Source organism: Canis lupus, chromosome 23 (assembly GCF_003254725.2).
Source record: "Canis lupus dingo isolate Sandy chromosome 23, ASM325472v2, whole genome shotgun sequence".
Taxonomy (NCBI): domain Eukaryota; kingdom Metazoa; phylum Chordata; class Mammalia; order Carnivora; family Canidae; genus Canis; species Canis lupus.
Window position 1 is genome coordinate 45,687,363 of NC_064265.1, and position 12,001 is coordinate 45,699,363.

Genomic DNA, 12,001 nt, shown 5'->3' on the forward strand with positions numbered 1-12,001 from the left:
AAGTGTCTATTCATGTCTCCTGCCCATTTTTAAATTGGATTATTTGGGGGGGGTGCGGTATTGAGTTTCATAAGTTCTTTTTTTTTTTTTTTTTTTTTTTTTTTATAGTCACACAGAGAGAGAGAGAGAGAGAGAGCGCAGCAGAGACACAGGCAGAGGGAGAAGCAGGCTCCATGCACCGGGAGCCCGACGTGGGATTCGATCCCCGGACTCCAGGATCACGCCCTGGGCCAAAGGCAGGCGCTAAACCCCTGCGCCACCCAGGGATCCCCCATAAGTTCTTTAAATATTTCAGATACTAACCTTTTTCTAGATATATCATTTGCAAATATCTTCTCCCATTCACTAGGCTGCCTTTTAGTTTTGTTGATTATTTTCTTTTGCTGTGCAGAAGCTTTTTATTGTGAATAAGATGAAAATTAAGAAGTAGGCAAACCATAAGACTCTATAAACAACCATAAGACTAGGAAACAAACTGAGGGTTTCTGGATGGGAGGTGGGTGGGAGGAAGGGATAATTGGGTGATGGGCATTAAGGAGGGCACTTGATATAATGAGCACTGGGTATTATAAGCAACCGATGAATCACTAAATTCTACCTCTGAAGCTAATTTTTTTTTTAAAGAAGCTTTTCATTTTGATGTAATCCAAGTAGTTTATTTTTTCTATTTTCCTGGCCTTGGGAGACATATCTAGAAAAATGTTGTAATGGCCCATGTCAGAAAAATTACCGCCTCTGCTTTCTTCTAGATTTTTATGGTTTCAGGTCTGATATTTAAGGCTTTAATTCATTCTGAATTTATTTTTGTGTATGGTGTAAGAAAGTGGTCCAGTTTCACTATTTTGCATGTTGCTGTCCAGTTTTCCCAGCACTATTTGTTGAAGTGACTTTTTCTCATTGCATATTCTTGCTTCCTTTCTTGAAGATGAATTGACCATGTAACTGTGGGTTTATTTCTAGGTTTTCTTTTCTGTTCCATTGATCTATGTGTATTTTTGCACCAGTACCATACTGTTCTGATTACAACAGCTTTGTAATATAACTTGAAAATTTGAATTATCATACCACTAGCTTTGTTTTCCTTTTTCAGGATTGCTTTAACTATTCAGAGTGTTTTGTGGTTCCATGCAGATATTAGGATTACTTGTTCTAGTTCTAAGAAAAATGCTGTTGGTATTTTGATAGGAATTACATCAAATCTGTAGATTGTTTTGGGTAGTGTGGACATTTTAACAATATTTGTTCTCCCAATCCATGAGTATGGGATAGTTTTCCATTTGTTTGTGATCTTCAATTTCTTTTATTAGTGTTTTACAGTTTTCAGAGTACAGGTCTTCACCTCCTTGGTTAAGTTTATTCCTAGGTATTTTATTATTTTTGGTGTAATTGTCAGTGGGATTGTTTTCTAAATTTCTCATTCTGTACTTTATTATTAATGTATAGAAACGCAACAAATTTTTATATATTGATTGCGTATCCTGTGACTTGACTAAATTCATTTATCAGTTTAGTAGCTTTTTGGTGGAGTCATTAGGGTTTTCTGTACATAGTGTCATGTCACCTGCAAATAATAAGAGTTCTACTTCTTCCTTACCAATTTGGATGCCTTTTATTTCTTTTTCTTGTCTGATTGTCATGGTTAAGACTTCGGTGCTATGTTGATTAAAAGCAGTGAAAGTGGACATCTTTAATAAGACTTTGTCTTATTCCTGATCTTAGGGACAAAGCTTTCAGTTTTTTCCCATTGAATATGATGTTTGTTGTGGGTTTTTCACATACGACCTTTATTCTGTTGAAGTGTACTCCCTTCAAACCTACTTCGTTGAGGGTTGTTTTTATCATGGATAGACGCTGCACTTTTGTCAAATGCTTTTTCTGGATCTGTTGAAATGATCATGTCTTTTATTGCTTCCTTGGTTGATGTGATATGTCATGTTGACTGGTTTGTGAATATTGAACCACTCTTGCATCCCAAGAATAAATCGTACTTGATCATGGTGTATGATTTTTTAAAATATATTGTTGGATTCAGTTTGCTAATAATACTCTGTTAAGGATTTTTGCATCTATGTTCACCAGAAACATTGGCCAGTAGTTCTCTTTTTCTGTAGCATCTTTATCTGATATTAGAGCAATACTGGTCTCATAGAAAGAGTTATTATTATTTATTTTCTTCCTCTTTTAATTTTTGGAATAGTTTGAAAAGAACAGGTATTACCCCTGCTTTAAATATTTGGTAGTATTCACTTGTGATACTTTGTGGTCCTGGACTTTTGTCTGTTGGGAGATCTTTGATTACAGATTCAATTTCATTGCTGATAATCAGTCTATTCAAATTTTCAATTTCTTCCTAGTTCCGTTTTGGTAGGTTATATGTTTCTAGGAATTGATCCATTTCACCAGATTGTCCAATTTTTTGGTATATAATTTTCATAACATTCTCTTATAATTCTTTGTATTTCTGTGGTGTCAGGTGTTATTACTCTCTTTCTGATTTTATTTGAGTCCTCTCTTTTCTTCCTTCTTTTTTTTTAATGAGTCTGGCCGAAAGTTTATTAATTTGTTCATCTTTTCAAAGAACAAACTCCTGGTTTTATTGCTCTGTTTTATTATTTTTTATTTCTATTTTATATCTGCTCCAATTTCTATTATTTCCTTTCTTCTATTCATTTTGGGGGTTTTGTTGTTGTTCTTCTTCTTTTTCTAGCTTTTTTAGGTGTAAGATTGGTTATTTATTTGTTATTTATTTGGTTATTTCTTGTTTCTTGGAGTAGGCGTCTATTGCTATAAACCTGTATTCCAAAAATTTGGGACCACTGTGTTTTCATTTTCATTTGTCTCCATGTATATTTTTATTTCCTCTTTGAGTTCTTGGTTTACTCATTCATTGCATGTAGCAAGTTACTTAGCCTTTATGTTTTGTGTTCTTTTCAGATTTTTCCTTGTGGTTGAGTTCTAGTTTCACAGCATTGTAATTGGGAAAGATGCATGGTATGACTTAAGTCTTTTTGTATTTGTTGAGTCTTGTTTTGTGGCCTTATATGTGATCTATTCTGGAAAATGTGAAATGTGCATTTGAAAAAGAATGTGGGAGTGCCTGGTTGGCTCAGTCATTAGGGCATGTGATCCGGATCTTGGAGTTGTGAGTTTGAGCCCCATGTTGGGGATAGAATTTACACACACACACACACAAAAGGTTAAGGGAAAAAGAATGTACATTCTGTTTTAGGGTGGAATGTTCTGAATATATCTGTTAGATCCATCTGGTCCAATGTGTCATTCAAAGCCACCATTTCCTTGTTGATAATCTATCCATTGATGTAAGTTAGATGTTATAGTTTCCTATTATTATTGTATTACTATTGATTATTTCCTCCATGTTTATTATCAGCTGCTTTATGTATTCAGGAGCTCCCATATTGGGTGCATGAATATTTACAACTCTTACATCTTCTTGTTGGATTGTTCCCTTTATGATCATACAGTGTTGTTCTTTGTCTCAATTTTTGTTTTAATGTCTATTTTGTCTGATGTAAATATTGCTACTCTGGCTTTTTTTTTCCACTTCTATTTGTATAATAAATACTTTCCATCTCCTCACTTTAAGTTTCCTTTATGTGTCCTTTAGTCTAAAATGAGTGCCTTATAAACAGGCTAGGGATGGGTCTTACTTTTTATTCATTCTGTCACTCTAAGTCTTTTTTAAAAATATTTTATTTATTTATTTGAGAGAGAGAGCGTGCATGTGCACAAGCATGAGTAGGGAGATGGGTAGAGGGAGAAACAGGCTCCCTGCTAAGCAGGGAGCCTGATGCAGGGCTCAATCCCAGGACCCTGGGATCATGACCTGAGCCAAAGGCAGGCCCTTAACCAATGAGCCAACCCAGGTACCCTCACCCTATGTCTTTTGATTGGAACATTTAGTCCATTTGTATTCAAAGTAATCATTGATAGATTATGCATTTATTGCCATTTTGTTACTTGTTTCATGGTTGTTTCTATATATTTTCTCTGTTTCTTTCTTCCCTTGTTTCCTTTCATGGTTTGTTGGCTTTCTTTAATGATATACTTGGATTCCAGGGATCCCTGGATGGCTCAGTGGTTTAGTGCCTGCCTTTGGCTCAGGCGGTGGTCTTGGAGTCCCAGGATTGAGTTCCGCATCGGACTCCCTGCATGGAGCCTACTTCTCTCTCTGCCTGTGTCTCTGCCCCTCTCTGTGTGTCTCTCATGAATAAATAAATAAAATCTTTTTAAAAAATGATATACTTGGATTCCTTTCCCTTTATTTTTTGCATACCTATTACTAGTTTTTGATTTGGGTTTACCATCTCGTTTGTAAATAACACCTTCTGTATGTAGCAGTCTCTATCAAGCTGACAGTTGCTTAAGATTTAACCCATTTTCACTTCTCTCCTTGCCACATTTTAAGTATATGATGTCATACTTTATATCTTTTTCTTTTTTGAGTTTCTTGACTACTTTTTTTTTTTTTTTTTTGAGAGAGAGAGATAGCAAGTGGGGGAAGGGCAGAGGGAAAAAGAAAAATCTTAAGCAGGCTCCATGCTCAGCACAGAGCCCAACATAGAGTTTGATCTATGAGATCTTGACCTGAGCTGAAATCAAGAGTCAGACACTTAACCAACTGAGCCACTCAGGTGCCCCTTTCTTGACAGATTTTTATAAGTAACTTAACTTTACTGTTTTGTGCTTCCTACTATTCTTACTCCTACTTACAGGCTTTCCTTTCCACTCAGTGAATCCCCTTTAACATTTCTTGTTAAAATGTTAACATATTCATATTGCTGATGAATTCCTTTAACTTTTGTGTATCTGGGAAACTCTTTATCTCTCCTATTCTGAATGATACCATTGCTAGATAGAGTATTCTTGGCTGCAGGTTTTTTCTTTTAGGATTTTGAATATATTATGTACTTTCTTCTGGCCTGCAAAATTTCTGCTGAAGTCAGCTGATAGCTTTGTGGGTTTGCCTTATATGTAACTTTTCTCTTGTTGCTTTTAAAATTATCTCTTTATCAATACCTTTTGCCATTTTAATTGCTCTGTGTCTTGATGTGGACCTCCTTGTGTTGATTTTGTTGGGACCTCTCTGTGTCTCCTGGATCTGGATTTCTGTTTCCTTCCCCAGGTTAGGGAAGTTTTATTTCTTCAAATAAATTATCTGCCCCCTTTTCTTCCCCTTCCCCTTCTGGGATCCCTATAATGAAGATGTTATTACACTTGAAAGTGTCACTGAGTTTCCTGCATCTATTTTTATTAATTTTTTCCCCTCTTTCTTGTTCAGCTTGATTTCTTTCCACTATTATGGCTTCAGGTCACTGATTTGATCATCACTTCCTCCAGTCTACTACTTATTATTAGTGTATTTTTATTTCAGTTATTGTGTTCTTCATCTCTGATTGGTTCTTTGTTACCTATTCTATCTCTTTGGTAAGGGTCTCACTAGTTCCTCCACTCTTTTCTCAAGTCCAGTGAATATATCTTTATAATCATTGCTTTAAATTCTCTATCAGGCATATTATTTATCCCTGTTTCATTTAGGTCTCTTTCTGTAAGTTTGTCCTGTTTTTTCATTTTAGACATATTTCTCTGTCTCCTCATTTTGTCTAACTCCCTGTGTCTATTTCTGTATGTTAAGAATGTCAGCTACATACATCCCCTGTTCTTGAAAGTAGAGACTTTATGAAGAAGAGACCCTGTAGTGCATGCAGTACAAGGTTCCCTGTTCACAGAACCTGGTGCTTCGGGGCTATTTCCTATGTGTGTTGTATGTGCCCTACTATTATATCTGTGCCATTTCTACCTTCAGTCTAGTCATCTGCAGTGACTCTCTTTGCCTGTTATGGGCAGAGTTTGGTCTCTGTGGTATTAATTGATTAGTCTGGGGCTTGAGTTGAGTCAGACCACGTGTTTGACAAAGATGCAGTAGCACCAAACTTGAGTTGGGTCAGACCAGGTGTTTGCCAATGATGCAGTAGCACCAAACTAGAGGGCACTTTTCCTGTGTTGTCTGTCCCCTGAGAAGCTTTCACTGATGGGTAGGGTCTGTAGTGAGACCAGATGTCTGACCACAGCCCACTGCTGGACCACAATCTGACTGGTGTGTGTGGTTTTCTTCTCCTCTCCCTGGGGCAGGAGTCACTTGGGATTGGTACTGGCCTCAGTCAGGGCTGCTTGTACACTGCCAGGCTTGTGGCAATGCTTTGCATGGGCTCTAGCCAAGGACATATTGGAAGGGGGCAGGTCTTCAGCAGAACATGTAGGTGGGGTGCACTGTTAGCAAGCTAAATGGCAAGTGTTGAAACCACTGTGGAACCTGCAGGTGTCCTTGTGTTTATGCTGGGGGCTGAGAGAGGCAAATGGTGCCCACCAGCTTTTTTTTTTTTTCCTGGAGAAGTTTCCCAATTCCCCTTCAGCACATACTCTGAGATTAATAAACAAATCTCCCTCCTGTATGCCCCAGGTGATTTTTAAATTGCTGCTACTATGCAGCAATCTTTGTGGGGCTGTTTATTATGCTGTCTCTTTAAGGGTAGGGACTCAGTTTCCTTTTGGCTTCCTGTCTCTCCCAGAGCTGAGCCCACTGATCTTTAAAGTTCCAGATATTGGGTGCCTGGGTGGCTCAGTGGTTGAGCATCTGGCTTTGGTTCAGGTCGTGATCTCGGGGTCCTGGGATTGAGTCCCACATCAGGCTTCCTGCGGGGAGCCTGCTTCTCCCTCTGCCTTTGTCTCTGCCCCTCTCTCTGTGTCTCTCATGAATAAATAAATAAAATCTTTTTAAAAATCCAGGTATTAAGCCCTGCTGATTATAAGAACTCATAAAATTATGCCCCTCTGGTTTTTAAGCCATATGTTATGGAGATCTGTCTTTCCCACATGGGGTTCCCCATGTGATAGTCTGTTCCTCTCCCCTCTTCATGCCCCCAGCATCCCTTCCTTTCATGGACAGTTGTGAGGGTCTGTTTAGCTCCCCATTGTATCTCCCCCTTCTTACCCTTTTCTCTACATTTAGCTGTGGAGTATCCTGCCAATCTTCTGCTTATTTTCTGGGTTATTTACATTGATGTGGATGTTATCTAGTTGTATCCGTGGGATGAGGTGAGATTGGGATCCTCCTACTCTGCCATCTTCCCACAAGTCCCTTCTGGAAATGTGTATTTGAACAGTCCTCCATGTACTGCTTATCACCAGAGCATCTGGAAAACACTGCTCAGATCTAAAAGCTCCATGAGGGCAGGAATCATTCCTATTCCTTTCATATTTGTGTCCATTGAATGTAGGCCCTCGTACAATCCCTGTGTGTGCTGACAGAAAGACGAGAAGAGGGGAGAGAGGGAATGACATAGGAAAAGAATGTGACTTTTGGAGTAGTCAATTTACTGAGCTTACTGCATAGCCTCTTGGAGTTCAATTAGTAAAACTCAATACAAGAGAGATAATTTCCCCCATCCGCATAGGTAACTCAAATGTGTTGCTAGTAGAGAATCTAATCAAGGTAATTAATTGAAGTCAGCTATTACTCTCACATTTGAGTAATGTGTAGAGCTCTTTAAAAAATGAAAACTTTTTGATGGACCCCAGCGTTGATCTCTATTATTTTTATTATAATGTTCCTTGAATGTTTGTAAAACTACATGTAAGTGCCTTATACTTACAGATCTTGTATCATTCTAAACCAAACAAAATTGCAAAATCAATAAAATTCTAGTTAGCAGCATTAATTTGAAGTGGTGGGTGAAACTAAATTGCTTCTTGCCACGTGACTAGCCTACTGCCTGCTACAGAGCAGTCTCAGTGTTGGGCTGCCTTGGCTATCTTGTTTATGATTCAGTTCTTCCGCAACTTTCATTTATAAGGTGGCCTCCAGATGAAACAGCATATGCTCATATTCTCTTTTATTTTTGATTATCATAGAAATGAAAACACGCTTGAAAAAGTTTTTGTAGAGAAATATCTTATCACAGAGAATGCACCCATGGATTCTATGTTGTGTGGCACTTTTATAACCAAAAGGTTGATTTGCTAACTTACCCAATGATTATTTGTACTCAGGGCACTTACTTAAACCTGAAGCTGCTAGACGATTTGAGTTATCTTCTATTCTCAGGACTCAGAAAGTATTTGTCATTGGTCATTATTTTAGGTGAATGGGATGATTCTAGAATAGGGGCATCCAAAGTGTGAGAATGTTGGAGAGTGGGCAACCTCTGTCCTGGATACTGGCCCACAGGCCTGGTGTATACACCCCTGGCTTCCTTGCTTCCTGACTCTCCCCGGGAAGGGCCTTTGGTTCCTACATGGACCTACATGGTGAACATACCATGTAGTCATCTGTGAGTGACTTGGCTTTCCCCTGGGGCTTTGCTTTAAGAGGGAGAGGACATGTTGAACAATTCAGTCTCCTGATAGTTTTCAGTCAAATTAACAAATTGGCAGTCTAGCTTGTGTGTGTGTGTGTGTGTGTGTGTGTGTGCACGTGCACATGTATATGAGCCCCTTGAGAATTTCGACAATGTGAGTATAACCCTGAAGGTTTTACCACCTCAGGATGGTGATAACTACACTGGCTGCTATTAGAAGGATTAAATAAAATAATGTTTACAAAGTGTCTATTATGCCTAAAGTATCTCAATGGGTACAATTTGGAGCCATCAGAGCCCCTACCTTATGCAGAAATGTCCTTTGGGGAAGATATGGGGTTGGAAGAACAGGACTAGATTTACACCAATGTGTTGCATGAATTTTAAGTCATCTTTAATGAATTTTTAAAGCATTGGTTTAAAAAAGTATACTTGGTGTGGTTGTATTGTTTTGTTTTTCGAGAAAGGGCATAGAGAACAGAGAATACTTCAGCAGCCCATGATTTCTCACATGAAGCTTCAGTGGCTGCTGCCTCTGCCTACTTTCCACTGGAGCTAGATAGCACTCTTTGAAGTTCAAATAATTTCCCAAATGATCTAGAACATATTTAAGAATCTTGGGCAAAAATATTCCTTAAATCATAATGTTTATATGGTTTCTAAGAACAAGAAACATCAACCTCACATCAACAGTGATGTCATTTTTGTGTCCTTCATCTCTTGGAACTATTGGAATACATGAAAAGATGATAGTGAAGAAGAACTGCCCCAAGTGAATAAACCAAGACCTCTCTGCTTGGTTAATACCATGTTTTTTTCCTGAGCATCTTGACATTATAATGTTTATGATGTCACTGTAGCACTGTAAAGTGCTGTAAAGTGTCTAGCTCTCCATGGGTCATAGGAATGCTATTGTTTTACACTGTTGCCAAAGTAATTTCTAAGATACTTTCTAAGATTTTAAGGAACCATTTAACTTGTATGCTGGGCCCATCTTTCATTGTATTTTTTTTTCTTTTACATAAAAGCATAAATCTGCTTAAAACATCACACACATTCTGGCCAAGTCACTTTGAGCCTTTATCAGTGTTTTTCACAGAGCAAACCAGAAGTCAAAGAGGACTAGCTTCATTCTATTAGGAGAGCACTGGAACTCATCCTTGGGGGTTCCCACCCTGGAACTCCATGCAAAGTGTGTTTGAAAATAAGCTATCAATTCATTCTTATTTTTGTGATTTGACTGGCAACCTGTGCTCTGAAATCAAGTGAGCTGAGAGCAAATGACAGAAGCATGCCCACAAGCACACACACACACACACACACATATACACATGTACACACAGGAGAAAAACTAATCCCACTTTTCTTGGGTTCACTGTTGCTAAATCCCCCAAAATGTTGTGTGGTCAGTCATCTCCAATTGCCATATTCTAAGTTGCACCAGTTTTAAAGACTGATGAAAGCTGCTGGGAGACTATGACTACCATTTACTCCAAGAGGCATAGACTCAAATTAAGACCATCCCAACAGGCAATTTAAAAATGAACCCGAGCATCCTATATGTAGGAAGTTGAATGAGAATAACAAAAGGTCAAGAGGCCTTTGAGAGTTCACCAACACAGTTCTGGAAATTCATCATTATCTCTAAGGCCCGAAGCCAGTATTGGGTCACTCCAGTAAGACCCACATTTTATTTGTGACCTCACTGACCCAGGGAACCAACATACGATCATAGGAAAGAGATATGTTGACAAATAATTCCAGTATACTATAATAAGGACTCCAAGAGGGGTGAGGCCAAGGTGCTACAGGAGGGTAGACAGAGGAATAAGCAATGTGAGTAGAGAGGCAGGAGATGGAAATGATGAGCACCCAACTAGCATTTGTTCTGTGTGATGTATTTTGCATGAAGTGGCATCCTAGCTGGGCTTTACGGGTTGAGTAGGAGTTGGCTAGGCAGAGAAGAAAGCATTCAGAGAGGAGGAGGGGTTGAAGAAAAGGCTACCTTGATTTAGAAGTTTACACAATTTGAGGAATGTTGGAGACATAAAATATAAGAATCATAGAGATGAAAGGAGCTTAGATATTACCTAATCCTATCCTCTGATTTTACATGAGGCCTAGAGCAGATGAAAAGATCACTCCACTTTTGAAGAGATTGCTCAACTTTTGAGGATCTAGGATTCCACATCTGATGCCAAAAGTGGTAAATAAGAGGCATGAATCAAGCCTGTATCCTGCTTTTACTATAAAAACCACACTTCAGGCATATCTATCAACCAATTGCAATATATAGATCTTGATTGTTTAGATGCTCATTTGAACAAAGCATAAAGAAAAAAATCAGGGCAATTTGAGTCTGACCTTAATATTTGCTAGTATGGAAGAATTATTAAAATTTTTCAGAATGATATTGATATAGGGTTATGTTTATAAGAAAGAGTCTCGTCTCTTCAAGATATATACAAAAATAATTAAAGATGAAACATATGATATCTGATATTGGTTTTGAATGATCCAGTGTGGGACAAGAAGGAGAAATTTAGATGAAACGAGTTTGGCCGTGAGTTGGTAACTGCTGAAGTTGAGTACATAGGAGTTTATTAAACTGTTTGCTTCTGTACGTGTTTAAAATTTTCCACTATAACAAGCTAAATAAACAAAAGCCTGCCTGACCAGTCAGTTGGTCTGAACGTCTGGCCTGGAGTCTCCTTTTGTTCCTAGGGCTCTAGCCTCTAGATCTTACTGTTGCCCAGATTTATATTTATAACCAAAGTAGTCGGATTTTAGGCATCGTTCTCTGCTTAAAGAGTAACTGAAATAATAGCTAACAAAGAGAAAGAATGTAGACGGTCTTGGGCACGCCCTGTCTTGCAAGTATCAACTCATTTAATCTTGACGACAAGCCAGTGAGGACGTTTGTTGTTATTATTATCCTCATTTCACAGATGAGAAAAATGAGAGACAAATAAGCAATTCACCCAAGGCCTCCAGGTAGAAAATGGCTAGTCATTAGGCTTCCAGAATCTATGCCCTTAACCGGTACACAGTGTGCTTCTCAGTGATGTGTACCCTACATGCGGAGGGAAAATCTACTGGCTTTAGCCACATGTTGTACTACTTGCCTATTACTGAGTTACAAATCACCCCAAAGCCTAGTGGCCTAAAGCAATAACCATTAGATCTCATAGTTGTGTGGGCTGGCTGGGCATTTCTGTGTTCCGCCCAGGCTGTTCTGGAGGCTACATTCTTGGGGAGGTGTCAGTGGGTTCTCTTCTCTATGGCAGAAATTGCAAATCTTAGGGAGTTAGCATGTTGATGAGAAGAAAGACCCCGTGGACTAGATTTAGGGGTTTTCTAAATCATAATTTTAAAAAATAAGATGAAACTGTAATTTAAAGTTTCCCAATGTTTATATGCAAATAAGTTTAAAAAGAAAATTATTTCTGTGGTGCCTGGGTGGCACCTCAGTTGGTTAAGCATCTGCCTGCAGCTCAGGTCATGAGCATGGGGTCCTGGGATCCAGCCTGGGGTCGGGGTTCCCTGCTCAGTGAGGAGATTGCTTCTCCCTCTCCCTTTGCCCCTCCCCCCACTCATGTGCTCTCTCTCTCTCTTTTTCACTC